The 14953-nt window shown below is 43.7% G+C and overlaps 1 protein-coding gene across 2 annotated transcripts in view; it reads right to left on the reverse strand.

The window, feature by feature from the left end:
- LOC149313245 (catenin alpha-2) overlaps window positions 1-14347 on the reverse strand; it is a 609699-nt gene extending 595352 nt beyond the window's left edge. The window contains exon 1 of one of the 2 annotated variants that reach the window (XM_089526338.1): window positions 14060-14347. The gene's annotated coding sequence lies outside the window, so the exon portion shown is untranslated. The remainder of the gene's footprint in view (window positions 1-14059) is intronic. The other variant, XM_089526340.1, reaches the window with a different exon arrangement.
- Between the last annotated feature and the right edge of the window lie 606 nt (window positions 14348-14953).

Genomic DNA, 14953 nt, shown 5'->3' on the forward strand with positions numbered 1-14953 from the left:
GAACACGAGTGAACAGTGTGATGCAGCAGCTAAAAAGGCCAATGCAATTTTAGGCTGCATCAATAAAAGTATAGTGTCTAGATCAAGAGAAGTAATAGTGCCACTGTATTCTGCTCTGGTCAGGCCCCACCTGGAATATTGTGTCCAGTTCTGGGCACAATTCAAATAGGACATTGAGAAACTGGAGCATGTCAACGTTTCAAGATGGACATAAAATTATTTGGAATCAACGATAAAATGGAAGAGTTTGACAAATTATTACTTAGTGGGGAAAAAAAGAAAACATTGAAATTATATAAATTTTTGTTGAAATTAGACCAAGAACAAGAGATAGTGACAGATGCCATGATTAAATGGGCTACTGACTGTGGAAATGTTATTGATTTGGAGAGCTGGAAGCATCCATCTGCATGCATTTAGGTAAAAATAAATGGAGAAATAACTGCAACACTGTGGCCACCACACCAAGAAGAGGAGGGTCTAATGGTTTTACGTTACAGGGGTATTCAGATTTTTACTGAATAGAACAAACTTCTTGACAGTAAGAGCAGTTCAATAGTGGAACCAACTGCCTGGAGGTGGTCTGTGGTGGCATTTCCTGCTCTAGGCATCGTCAAAATGAGATTGGGCAACTATCTGCTGGGGATGCTTTAGTAGCTAGAGATCTTGCATTCAGCAGGAGGTTGGACTCTATGGCCCACGAGTCCCTTTCCAACTCTAAAATTCTATGACTGATCCATAAACTAAGATACCTTAGGGATAATAGGTTTATGACTTCAGTGTTGAATCAGGACAGCCATATGCTGCAGCCACCATTAAAGAATTGTTTGTTCAATGATTAACGGTCCTAGATTATTTGAATTTATATCAAAGCAATCTATGGCACATTACATACGTGCCGAGCATGTACTAGGGTCAGAAAGGGGCGTCCTTTCCGGATGCCCCTAACCCTAGTATGTGCTTGGCATGTACAAAATGGTGGCGCCCGTTCTACATGGGCACCGCCATCTTGATGTCGCGGATGCCTAGTGTCTGCACATCGCACGGCTATAATGATGCTGCAAGTGCGCCATTGGTGCCTTGCAGTGTCATTAGCGCGCTGCAAGAAGCTGCATTAGCGCGCCGCAAGAAGCTACACGTAGGAGCTGCGCGGTTTGGCCGCTGAGGCTCCTCCATGCAGCAAATGAAGGCGCTTTTCATACCGCCCTTTTGGGCAGTCTGTAAAGCGCCTATGTCAGTTTTTTTTCTCCTATGTGGTAATTTTGTTTAGTAAGAAAGGACTGAGAAAACAGAACTCATGCCACATGCATATCCTCCAAATCATGGATAAAAACAATTAAAACCTGAATAAAGAGCATTTCCCCATACTTAAAACAGTATGCTTAACTTGTCTCTCAAGGCCCCGTCCCTGCCATTCCTTCCTTATCGGGCAGCAGTCACTGCAACATGGGTCTGTTCTCTTGTTGATCAGGATGGCATATACACACACACACATACACACTGCAAGCAATCTCTGGGTCAAGAATCGGAAGCAGGATTCCTGTTGCAATTCATCATCAGCTTGAGAATAGGTGGAAACGTCTGTATGCTGCATCACAATCAGCAGGACAACAGACTCCTGTCACTCGCAGCTGCTGATGCCCAGTATGTCACAATATGGGGACTTTTATGATCGCTGCATATTTCCTACACTACTGAATATGCAGGGAGTATGAATAGGAATAAATTATGAATGTAGTATTTGGAGACATAGCCATGTTAACCTGGAATATCAGTATGCAAAGGGATCTTGCAGCACCTTTGAAATGAACTCTGCAAAAGAAGTTGTAGCATAAGCTTTTGCAACTGAAGAAGTCTACAAAAGCTTATGCTACAACTTCTTTTGTACAGTTCATCTCAAAGGTGCTAAACAGTTACAAATGTGCAACTAGGTTATACATTCATCACTGTGATCAAGATTTCTAGCCAGTATCCTTAATTATGTGCAATTTTTGGTCAGAAAAATGGGAAGAATTAAAATCCAGCTCAATTGGTTTGTGGCTGCCGACTGAATACTTTAGATGATCTCCGTGTGGGTCCTTCCCCCACCGCACTCCTTCTGGGATATGTAATCCTTTAACAATTTCTTGCCTAGCTGATTGATTGTCAGCCAACCAAAGAACAAGCTTTGTGCATTTAAGCTGTCAAGAGAATACCTGGGCATGCTTCCACTGCCACTACGTTTCAATGTCATATTATGATTTGGGGGGCTCAAGAGAGTAATTAGGACAAAGGTAGGCTGTATCCATGCATGAAGATTTGAGGTCTGGAAGCATTCAAGCTAGAACTGGCCTAATAACATAGTAGAAATAGCCTGTTAGTTATAGTATGACAATGAGGCTGTATTGTTTCTAAAACCTAAAAACATGGGAACACCACCTCCACCTACCCACACATATATGTACATGCCCACTATTTTATTCCATTCAGTTCCAATATAGGCTTGTCTAGTCTATACTCCTTGTCAATCCAGTAGGATGAGGCTAACACTGTCTCATTAAATCCAGATTTTTGTTTCAAGCAAGACTGAGAAAACCTACAGGCATAAAAAAGCAAATACAAGATCAGACAGGCTTTCTTCCACTTGATGAATCTAAGCAAACTGATAACTATTTCCATTATAAGACTATCAGGGCTTAATAGGGAACGTTAATGTGCTAAATTATCTCTTCCAGTTTATATGAAGCACTAGATTGCCACAAACAGTGAATACTGTAGGACAGCTAAGGCAAGCAAGCCGATCTTGTTCAGGTACAGTGAGGCCTAAATAACCTAAAGGCACCAGATCCCATCTGATCTTTGAAGCTAAGCAAGGTCAGCTGCAGTTAGTACTTGGATGGAAGACAGCCAACAAATACCAGGAGCTGTAGGCTTTATTTCTGAGAAAGGAACTTAGAAAGCCACCTGAGTATTCACAGAAACATAGAAGACTTGTAAGGGACCAGCAAAACCCTATGAATTTCAGGCAACAGGCAACGTGAAGGCACATGTGTGTGTGTGCATGTGCTTTCAAAGTGCCTGTGGGAATATGGTGACCCCCATGTATTTCTTAGGCTAGGAATATTCAGAGGTAGTTTTGCTAATTCCTTCCTCAGAAATATAACCTATAGCACCTGGTATTCATTGGCAGTTTCCCAACCAGGTACCAAATACAGGGCTGACCCTGCTTAGCTTCCAAATATCATGCACAAATGAACATAGTACAGGCCAGAACTCTATCCAGTTCTTACCACTAATTATGCTTTCCCTCCTTCTAAAGAATATATAGCTATTTAAGGAGAAGAACTACCATGTCCAACATTCGACATATCACAGCAGTGCTCTGGATGTGCACAATCTACTTCTCTATGTCACAAATCAGTTTAAAAAAATATGCTACAGATAAAGGATATTTATCTGGGCACATCAGTCATTTAGGATCCCAATCCAGTGATTCAGAAAACAGTCTGATGAAGCTTGAACTGATAGGGAGGCTGCCCAGTGCAACTCAGGCCCAAATACAAATATCAATTTGATCTGCTTTAATTTAATTTTTTGCCAACTATCACTGGAAATCAACAAGTGGACATATTTTCTCCTTTTGTCAGAACTGGAGAGATACAGTGGGTTTTCCACTATACATCTTTATATTTTGATGAATTTTTTAAAAAGAAAAAAGAAAAAGAACTTGGGCAGCAACTTTTTTAAGTTCCTTGCTGAAATTAGATTGAATTTACAGGGAAAGTTTCCCTTTCTAAGGAGAACAATTCCTATCTGAGGGGAATAGTTCCTTTTAATGAAGATATACAAGACAAGCAAAAGCAGTCCTGATAAGGTTTTTGGAGGGTGGTATTGTCAACAACAAGAAAGGACCAATTACCCTATCTTATTATTATTATTATTATTATTATTATTATTTGTGGTTAATTGTTATGAAAATGACAAACATCCTAGAGATGGCTGAGTTTAAGACATAGGTCAGAAAGATCAGTGCCTTTTGGTGGGGAGGTGAACAGGAGTGTTATATTGGTGAGTCAGGCTGCTTCTCTTACCATTCTTCATGTTTTTTTCAGGAGGGAAGAACAATATGTATGTCTGTGGCCTGTTACAGACTGCCAAAATAAAGCTGCTTCAGGTCTCTTTGGAGGTATGCTATTTAAATGATGCATGCATCCTAAGAGTCCGGAAGCTGCACCAAAAGCTGCACTCCGGTGCTTAGAAATGGAGTGTGGCTTTGGCGCGACCTCCGGACTCTTAGGACCCATGCATCATTTAAATAGCATACCTCCAAAGAGACCCGAAGCAGCTTTATTTTGGCAGTCTGTAACAGGCCTATGTCTTGTAGCATAGAAGTGACTACAAGCAAAAAACCAGCAAAATTTCTAAAGGACAATTAAATCGGTAAAAGGGATAAGGTGGTTAGTGTCAGTACTGGAAGGACACCAAGTTCAGAAATCCAGGCTTCTGTAGTTAAAACTAAGAAAGCCTTTATTAAGAAAACACAGATCCAGTCCAGGCATTTTCATTTTCAGAAGTGGAGAGCAAGTGTTAACATTACCTAAACAATCTGTGAACAATGTCAAATTCATGGCAGGCTCAATTCTTGTTGGTTACATTTTAAAAACACATTTAGTCCCTCTTATTCCCACACCACTCCTTAACTGTTGCAGGCAGATTCTCTCACAGAGACAACCTTGACCATCTTGACTCAAGCTCACCTCCCTTTCGATATTATCTCAGCACTTGTAGCTGAGATCATGTCTCAGCAATGCTGTTTTCTACTGTATAATCCATTACACCAAGGTCTAACTTATATGGCAGGCAAGGTGCACATGCAACTCATGACAGTTAAAATGAATGGAAAATGTTTAAAATCTATATCACCACCACCACCATCATCCTGGCACCAGTATCACAAAAACCGCAACAGGACAAGGAGCTGATGACAGATGTGACACAAACAATGGTAGAGGCAACAGATCTTAAACACCATGCACTGACAATGCAAGCAGCACTCTCCACTTGATCCTAAATGGTTCCTTATTGGCAGCTACAAGTTGAGACTCTTTAACACACCAGAGAACATGGATAAAACAGAGGGAGAATTGACCCTCTCGAACCAACAGGAAGAAACTGGCAATGAGAATGAAGAGGGCTGTAACAGTGGTGAAAAGGTTCAAGCAGGAGACTAGCAGCAAGCGACAGTGAAGGCCAAAGGAGTCAACCTAACCACCAAGTGCAGCAAGAAGAAAAGAAAGGTGCTGGTGTTAGGGCATTCATTGCTCAGGGGTATAAAGGGAACTGTTTGTCAGCTGGGCAAGATAAATCAGGAAGTGTACTATCTTTCTGGTGATTTCACTGATAATGGACAGAAAGATACCGCAGGTGAATGACTAGCTATGCAGATAATGTTGAAAAAAGAGGTTTGGTTTCTGGAACCATGGTCTTCCCAAAGGACTACTGGCTACAGATGGGCTACACTTCATGAAAACCAGGAAGAATGTCTTTGGCAACAATATGGTGAATCTGATCAACAGGGCTTTAACAGGGAGGGGGGTGAAGATGATAGCTTAAATATCCACCCAAAAGCAAGTTCTAAACACAAAGGTGTTAATTCTAAAGCAGAAGCTGAGAGAGAGAATGGCAGCCACAGTAAAACTCACAGCAGAATAAAATATGAGTGCAAACAATGGTTTAAATTCTATACACCAATGCACAGAGTATAGGAAACAAACAAGATGAGCTTGAAGTCCTAGTGCTCAGAACTATGACTTAGGAGTGATTGTGTCAACCACCCTGGTCCTTTCCCCATTCCAGAGATCAACTACTTGCCAAGACAGTAGGAAACTCCTTAATAGCTATCAAGAATTGCTCGAAATCCATAAGCTTGATCAGATCCTGCAGGGGATCATCTTAATGAATCCCACTCCCTGGTGGAAGCTCTGAGTCCCGGCAAGTCTAAACCTGACCAGGAAGTGATCTGTCCATGACAACAGAATGATATACAGTTCCTCCATTCCCCGGTCATCTCCCTTGAACCCCCATACATTAAAAAAGGTCTAACGAGAGAGCCCAGCAACTTGAGTAGGGACAGAAATCATTTGGATCACAGCCATGCTTGTTATGGCAGTCATGATGTCCTCAGCCACTCCTGGTATGGTGGTCTCAGTATGGATGTTGAAGTCCCTCAGCAACATAAGCTGTGTTTTTGACCCTGTAACACACACGAAAATATTCTCAAGGTCCAAGAAAGGCAGCAGTAGTCATCATCAAAATGTTTTACATTCTGCAGAGTGTTTCTTCTCAACTGTCATGGTCAGCCAAGAGCAGCTCGAGGAGGAGGAGGATGAGCCTCCTCCAGAGCAAGAGCTAGTTGAGGCTACACCAGGTGGTAATCCTGCTCTGCCAGGTCCCAGCTGTGATCCCCCAGCCCCAGAGGAGGAGGCCCAACCAGGTCCTAGTGCTAGTGAGATGCCTCCAGTGGTGCAACAGCCTAGTGGTGACTCTGGGGAGGAAGCTTGCCTGGAGGTGCCTACGTTCAAAGAGAGAAGGGCTGAGAGTGCTTGCAGTCACAGATCCAAGAGGATTGCAGAGAGGCAATTAGCCAACCAGCCTCAGGTGGCATGGGGGAGAGTTTCCCTTACTTAAGCTGTAGAGATAGGGTTGCCACAATGGAGGACCTCCAAACCAGGACAAATGTAGGACCAGGTTTGAAAATGTAGGACTTTTTTTTATTTCCTGGCTAGGAAATTTTTTTAAAAAAGTCCTACATTTTCAAACCCTGTCCTCCTCCTCCCGGCTTCGGAGGACGCCTAGGCCGGCTCCCAAGCCGGGAGGAGGAACGGGGGCCGCTTGGAATCGCGGCGATCGCAGCAGTTCCAGCGGCCTCTTCCTACTCCCCGGCCTCGCGGAGGCCTTGGAGGACCCCACGATTGCGGAGCCGCCTCCAAGGCCTCGCTGTGGCCTGGGAGGGAGCGTCTCCACGGCCGAAGCTCTGACCGCGGAGAGCGCTCCCAGGCCTCAGCGAGGCCTTGGAGGACCTGCGGCGCATGGAGGTGGCCGCGGGTGGTGCCGTCCCGGTCTGGGCGCCAAACCGGACCGGGACCGGGACGGCACCGCCCAAACCGGGATTGTCCTGCCTACAGGCGGGAAATGGCATCCCTATGTAGAGAGGCCTCCACTCAGTGCCTGAGTTTATTGCATGATCCCTTGGTGTGACTGCTGCTGGCACTGCCTCCTTCTATCTTGACTTCTTGTTGCTTTGGCCTCAGACTGGACCCTTGTTATCTTCTGGCTGCTCTGACCTTGGACTGCTTTGACTACTCTGACTCCCGGTATCCTGAGTTCGGCTTGGCTTCTCAGACTGCTCTCACACTTACTCCCTGCAAGGTCTGTGTCCTGCTTCCACTTGCAGGGCTAAGCCATTCTTATCGGTGTGTGTCTGTGTGTGCTGGCTGCAGTCCAGGACATCAACACTATGGGTAATGTGTCCACATACTCACTCATCTGGAAAGGAGAAACACTGAATGTGTGCATAAGACTTCTCAAGGTGCTTGCTACAGAAATAGTTTTGTACCACTAGATCTTTTATTTTATTTTATCTTAATTCTGTGCCACCCACCTGGCTTTCTCCCAGGAAAGGACCCAAGACAGCTTACAAGATAAAAACACGTCAAAGCTTCACAGTATTTTTTTTTTAAAAAAAAAATAAAGAGTCATGTAGAATACCCTGGAAAAAGGCACTTTTGCTTAAAACATACACTCTGATATCATGCCCTTTAGGAAAAGGGAAGGTTCCAAGAATCAAATTCCACAGTATTTCTCTACAGCTGCTGCTGAAATTTTCTGATGATTCTTTAATGTAAGAACAGTTTTTGCCTCTTTTCTTTCTGATATCCCTGAAAGCTGACATTTTTATACAACATCATCTTCTAGACCAAATATAATCCAGTTCCTTTACCATTTTTGTTTTGGATTTACAATCTGGTTTGCTTTTCCTCTGAATTCTTTCATCCTTTTATGTGGTGCTCAGAACTAAACAAAGTATTCTGGACAGAGGTTTATTGAGGTCAAGTAGAACAATACGACTACATACAGACAGTAGGTACAAAAACCTAGGAAGACACCTTCGTTCTCTGCCACAGAGTCACAGCATCACTATGTCCAGTGTCCACAGTGCATTGTGAACAGTAAAATAAATTAAACATGACTGATTCTTGATTTCAGTGTAAGCAGACTTCAATGCTTTCTTTGTCATTCATTTATTTTTAAAATTTTGGTAGTCACAGCCATTGCTTCTCTATCAGGCAATTTGCATTCCTTTCTGTTTGTTTTTTAAATGAGGAAATTCACATTAATGAAGTTCCATGCTTTGTATATTTCAAACTCTTCCAAATGATGTTTCTACTTCAAACACATATTTTTCCAAGTAATATTTTTATACTACTTTAAGGAGATGTCTGTGTCTCCTGGGAGGAATCATTTCATAGAGATTTAAAACAGAAAATAATCCCCTGTTTCAGTACATAATTGCCAAGGAAGTCCAACGCAGGCACTTTGGGCTTCCGAACAGGAACTTCTCGAGACTAAAAGAAATGGTTGAAAATGAAAGTCAAGAAGATCAAACATCTTTAAGACAACCAGGAAATGTTTATTTAAACATGCAAATCAGGAAAGGTACTTCCAAGTCCAAGAGTTAATCATAGTTAATGAAGAGATTCAAGGAATCTACTGAGATGCAGAAGGCTTCCTTGAGAAAAAGTACATTTTGACCAACAGAGAAGAACAAAACACACACAGATTTGGAGAAAAGACATACAAACAGACAATAACTGTTTGTGTGATGAGAGTTAGTGTGGTGATATGGTTAGAATGATGGGCTGGGGTTTGGGAGAGCCAAGTTATAGTCCCATAAAATTCACTAGGTCACCTTAAGACAGGCATTCTATCACCTTAATCTAACTCATAAAGGGGATGACCATGTACACATCGAAGCAGACTGGTTTAAACTTAAATGAACAAAGAAAAACAGCAACATTAAAACCAACAATAAAATGACAAGTGCAAGAAAAGCCAGAAGGTGATTTGGGAGGCAGATGGACAAAGGAATGATGATGAAATTAAAGATGTAATAAAAGATTGCAAGCTTGCAAGAACTGTGCATTATTAACTTGTGTTCATCTCTACAACTGAAAGGCAAATAGTAACGAGACGTGAAATTCTAGATCTTATTGATCAATTAAAAATTAACAAATCACCAGTCCATATGTACCTACCCAAGACCTCTTAAAAAATTCAAATGTGACTTTTGTTGAAAACACACTACAGAAATAATCCAGTTTGAGACCACTTTAATAACTGCCCTGGCTCAGTGCTAGGGATTCGTGGGAACCGGAGCTCTCTGACTAAGGCCTAAAACATGCAGGCCAAATGATGCTGCTTCCCGCCTCGCATAGCGTTCAGATGACACACATCCCAAATGAGGCCAGGAGCCACATCACGCCACACCATCTCAGAAGAACCGGGCTAAGAAGGAGCAGATGAGATCCTTTAGGTAGCCTGCTTCAGGATCGGGCCCAGGACAGTGAGGTTGTTGTGATCTTGGTGCAAACGGTGCCAGAGTGGCAGCGCACCAGTCAATCTGAGCCATCTGTTTCAGGCCATAGAAAGTTAAATATCTCAAAAAAACACAGTTCCCAAAATTCCTTAGCACTGAGCCAGGACAGTTAAAGTGGTCTCAAACTGGATTATTTCTGCAGTGTGTTTTAGACCTAAAGGGGAAAAAACTTAGACTAATGATTAATAGTAACTCAATGAAAGTATCAAACCAGTGTACGGCAGCTCTAAAAAACAGGAATTCGATATAACGAATGGTTAGAAATAGGATCTATAATAAATTAGCCAATATCATAATTCATCCATACGATTCTGTAACTTGAACATATCAACATACACCGGGGGGAAAAGGTGCTAAAGATCAGAAAAGCTTAGTTAAAATCATGAAGGGACTGGAACAACTTCCCTGTGAAAAAACATTTCACTTTTATCATTATTAAGACAAAAAAAAAAAAAAAGGGGGGGGGGGCAAACTAAGTGTGTGTAAAATCATGCCAGGTGTGGAGAAAATGAACAGGAAGTCTTTTTCCTCCTCTTTCATAATACTAGAACCAAGGGTCATCCAATGGTAAGTGACTGAGGGCAAATAAATGAAGTTATTTTTTTTCCCACATGGTACATGTGCTTTCCAAACTTTGGTCCTCCAGGTGTTTGGACTTCACATCCCAGAATCCTCAGCCAGCTTGGCCACCTATTCTCTCAAATTCTGAGAGCTGAAGTCCAAAACATCTGGGGGACCAAAGTTTGGGAACCAGTGTGTTAAACTATGGCATTCACTACCATAAGACACAATAACATTCCTGTTTTCAAAGGACAAACTGACGGAGGATAAGGCTATCCATGCCTATTAGTCATTATGGATATATATGCAGCCTTCAGTAGCAATGGCAGTATGCCTCTGAGTACCAGTCACTAGGGAATACAAACAGAAGGATGTTATTCCATTCATGGTTTGTTTGCTGGCTTCCCATAAGTATCATCTTGAGGAGGGAGCTGACTTGTTTTCTGCTGCTCCAGAGACTAGGACCCGGGACAATGGCTGCAAGCTCCAGGAAAAGAGATTCCACCTCAACATTAGGAAGAACTTCCTGACAGTAAGGGCTGTTCGACAGTGGAACACACTCCTTCCTCGAAGTGTAGTGGAGTCTCCTTCCTTGGAGGTGTTTAAGCAGAGGCTGGATGGCCATCTGTCGGGAATGCTTTGAGAGTTCCTGCATGGCAGAATGGGGTTGGACTGGATGGCCCTTGTGGTCTCTTCCAACTCTATGATTCTATGATTCATCTAGTCTCTGGGCCAGAGAGGTCTTTGGTCCAATTCACCAGAGCTACTTTTCCATTCTCCAAACCGACATATACATGTCAGAATATAACAATTGTCTTAAGCAACTCAACTGCTCAGTGGTCCTTTGACAAAGGGCATTTAACATGACATTTAACAATTACCACAATGTAAAGTGTAAAGACATCCAAAATAAGGGCCGCAATTCTGCTGTAAAGTTCTGGCCCTGAAAAGTCAGTGAAATTTGGCTACTTGGCTCATCAACAGAACCTGTTACAACCTGGTGAGAAATACAATGTAGTGCAAAATACAATTCAGGTTATACTGAAGTGAAGGTAAGTTTAACATCAGAGTTACAGTTCAATTGTTACATATTAGGATATTTTTTAACTAATACAGTTTCCAATCATGTTTTAACATTTTAATCTGTTTGGAAGCAAATGTGCAGTTCTTGATGTTCTATATATTTTTACGGATTGTACAGCGTTAGAGAAACCATTCAAAATTGCCCGAGAAGCATTAATTATGTTATTTTATTTGTTTAAATTAATCTATATGTTTATGGGTTATTGATTTTTTCCAATGATAACATGTCACTCCTATGCCCTTCCAGTTAAGCGTATGAATTCCCTGTTTCTAAAGGACAGGTATATAATGACCTCATTGCTATTGTACACAACCGCCTCAGAATACACAAGTGACACCGCTGTCAATAATTTTGAGAAGTTAACAGAATCTAATATCTCTATGGAAATATGAACCAGCAGCGAGACACAAAACCCTTCCATTCCCGATTACGGTATTTTGTCAATGTCTAAAGTCCCAGAGCACAAGCCCAGGTTGACAAAGTACAAAATAAACTTCTCAGTTCGATGGGCAAATGCACACACACAAAAAGAAAGGAAAATTACTTGGAAGATATATTTCTATCGACGCAGCTGAAAATGTCACAGTGCTACCAACAACACAACCACCCTAGGAAAGGAAAAAGCGCCAGGCGCCATAAAATATATCAGGAAATAGGCAACTGTCACCAAAAAATAATGATGTGTGAATCCAATGTCCTCCTTCAACACCCTTCTCCAGCTGTGAAAATTCAACATTATACACCAGAGGAGCAAGTTGAGTTTTGTAAAGACTCTTTTCCATACAATGTTCTGCACTCACTTTATGGAGAATCAACACACATCTTGACATTTGAAATCTACGCGTGTTTATAGAGAACACTTAACCAAACTCCAACTTTGTTCAAGCACACTATTTAGCATAGCACACTACCAATCGCATCCCATTACAAAGCCTTTCCAGTTGTTAGACTGTTTGGTGAGTAGAGACATGTCTAAAGCACTTGGGATAAAGAAGGCTGCGTATTATTAATTACTAACTAAGTTTCTCCCTCTAATAATAATAATGGGTCCGGAGGTGTCTGAAGCTGGATCCCGAGCCAAATGTGAAGCCGGTGGGCTGAGGTTGCTTAGAAATCGGATGAAACCTAAACCGGAACAGACATTAAAAAGCTGGTTCTGTCAGGCTTCCCTTCAACCACATTCTGGCCAATCCCTTTTCCTGGTGACTTCTCACTGACATGACCAGAACAGACTGTAATTTAAAGGCAGCCAAAGGAGTTTCAAATGCACACACAAACCGACGCCTGACACAATCTCTCCCTCAAGAATGGACCTGTTTATTTTAAAGGAGCCAGCATCTCTTCCATACAAATCTGAGGAAACAAATTCTTTGGACACACCCCAAAGCCCTTTGCATTTCCCCCTTTTTCTGTTTACACAACAACATATAGATAAACGCACACATAGAAACACTGCAGGAAAATGACCATTTATTCTAGCCTTTGCAGGGGAAGCAGGAGGCCAAAGGACCCTATTCTCCCTCAGGTTTTTTTCCCAGTTTGCCAGAGACAGAGAGGGGAAGACAAGGAAGAGAAAGCATGAATGTGGGGAAGGAGAGAAAAGATACCCAGATTTTGCATGAACGCACAAGAGAGACAGGCAATACATGGGGCTGATGGTGGCAGAGGAAGCAGTGCTACAGCATTTGTGGGTTGGGAGAGGCAAGGAAGCCCCTCAGCACAAAGGCAAGAAGAGAAAAGAGAGGATGGATGGATGGGGGGAAGAAAGACAAAGGAAGGAAGGAAGGAAGGAAGGAAGGAAGGAGAGAAGACAGAGGGTGGATGGGGGATGGATCAGAGGAAAGAAGGAAGGAAGGAAGGAAGGAAGGAAGGAAGGAAGGAAGGAAGGAGAGAACAGAGAGGATAGATTGGAGGAAGGAAGGAAAGAGAACAGAGGATGGGTGGGGAATGGATCAGGGAAAGGAAGGAAGGAACAGAGGGGATGGACTGAGGAAGAAAGGAAGGAGGGAATAGAAAGGGTGGATGGGAGGAAGAAAGAAAGAAAGAAGAAAAGGGATGGATGGATGGATGGATGGATGGATGGGGGTTGGGTCAGAGAAAGGAAGGAAGGAGAGAACAGAGAGGATGGATTGGGGGAAGAAAGAAAAGAAAAAAAGAAAGATGAAAGCAGAGGGGATGGATGGAGGGAGGGAGGAAGGAAGGAAGGAAGGAAGGAAGGGGATGGATGGGGAAGAAAAAAGAAAGTGAAGGAAGAAGAGAACAGAGGAAGGGTGGGAGGGAGGAAGGAAGGAAGGAAGGAAGGAAGGAAGGAAGGAAGGAAGGAGAGAACAGAGGGAGGGACGGAGGGAGGAGAGAACGGATGGACTGGGAAGAAACAAGAAGAGAAGGAAGAACAGAACAGAGAGGATGGATGAGAGATGGATGGGGACGAGAGAGAGAGAGAGAGGAAAGAAGAAAGGAAGAAAAGAACAGAGGGAGGGAGGGGAGATCAGAGAGAATAGATGTGAGCATAGATGAGCAAGGAAAGAAAAAAGAAAGCAGGGAAGGATGATGGAGGGAGGGAGAGAGAAGAGCACAGAGAGGATGAATGGATGGATGGAGGTGAGGAGGAGGAGGAAGAGAGAGGCGTGGAAAGTGATGGAGGCGAGGGCCGGGGAGGAAGGGAATCAAGGAGTGGCTGAAGGAGAAAGAGGAGAGATGGAGGAGGAAGGGAAGCAGGTGGAGGGAAGGAGGGATGGATGGAGGAGGAAGGGGCAGAAGGCTGCGGAGCCCGGCCTCACCTCAGCTGGGTCTGGCTGGGGATGGAGAGCAGGCGACGCCGAGGAGGAGGACGCCACCGCCACCGCCGCCTCTCCCTCCTCCTCCTCCTCCTCAAGAAGAAGAACAAGAGGAGCAGCAGCAGCAGCGCGGTCCTGCTTCCTCTCAGCCAAGAAGGAGCCTCCTCCTCTTCTTCTTCTTCTTCTGCCGGCGCCACGAGAGGGACTGCGCCTGCGCACTGGCAACCGAATGTTGGGAGGGGGAGAGAGAGAGAGAGAGAGAGAACGGAGGGAGGCGACGCAGGTGACCGTTGGGGAGCCGAAGAAGAAGGAGGAGGAGGAGGAGGAGGAGGAGGGTTGGACACCGCGCGTGCGCACTGGGGAGCGCCACCTGAGGCAAAGGGGAGGGAGGGGGAGAGGGAGTGAGCGCGCGACAGAGAGAGAGGGAGGGAGGGGGGCAAAAGCGCGCGCATGCGTGCCTTCGACTCCTTTCCCTCTATATATATTGGGGTGCCTGGTGCGGAGTGCGCAGGTGCGATGGGGGCATGGCAACCGCGTTACTAGGCGACGGCGGGCGTCCGTTAGAAAAGGAGATGGAGGAGGATCGGTTGGCTTCGTTGGGGGTTTGGGAGACAAAATGGTCCCCCCCTCTGGGAGGTTTTATTTATTTCCTTTGTAGCCCGCCTTTCTCCCCTGAGGGACCCAAGGCGCCTCACAGATAAAAGCATTGGCTATTATTATAAAATTCCACAGTTAAAATGTCTCTCTCTCTCTCTCTATATATATATATATATATATATATATACACACACACACACATATATCTCACATAAGAATACACAAAGGCTGAGGTGGGTATTTATAGCCACTCTGATAGCATTTAGGGCTGAAGGGCGGGGTATAAATACCATAAATAAA

Source organism: Sceloporus occidentalis, unplaced genomic scaffold (assembly GCF_023333645.1).
Source record: "Sceloporus occidentalis isolate IW3139 unplaced genomic scaffold, rSceOcc1.0.p SCAF_5, whole genome shotgun sequence".
Taxonomy (NCBI): domain Eukaryota; kingdom Metazoa; phylum Chordata; class Lepidosauria; order Squamata; family Phrynosomatidae; genus Sceloporus; species Sceloporus occidentalis.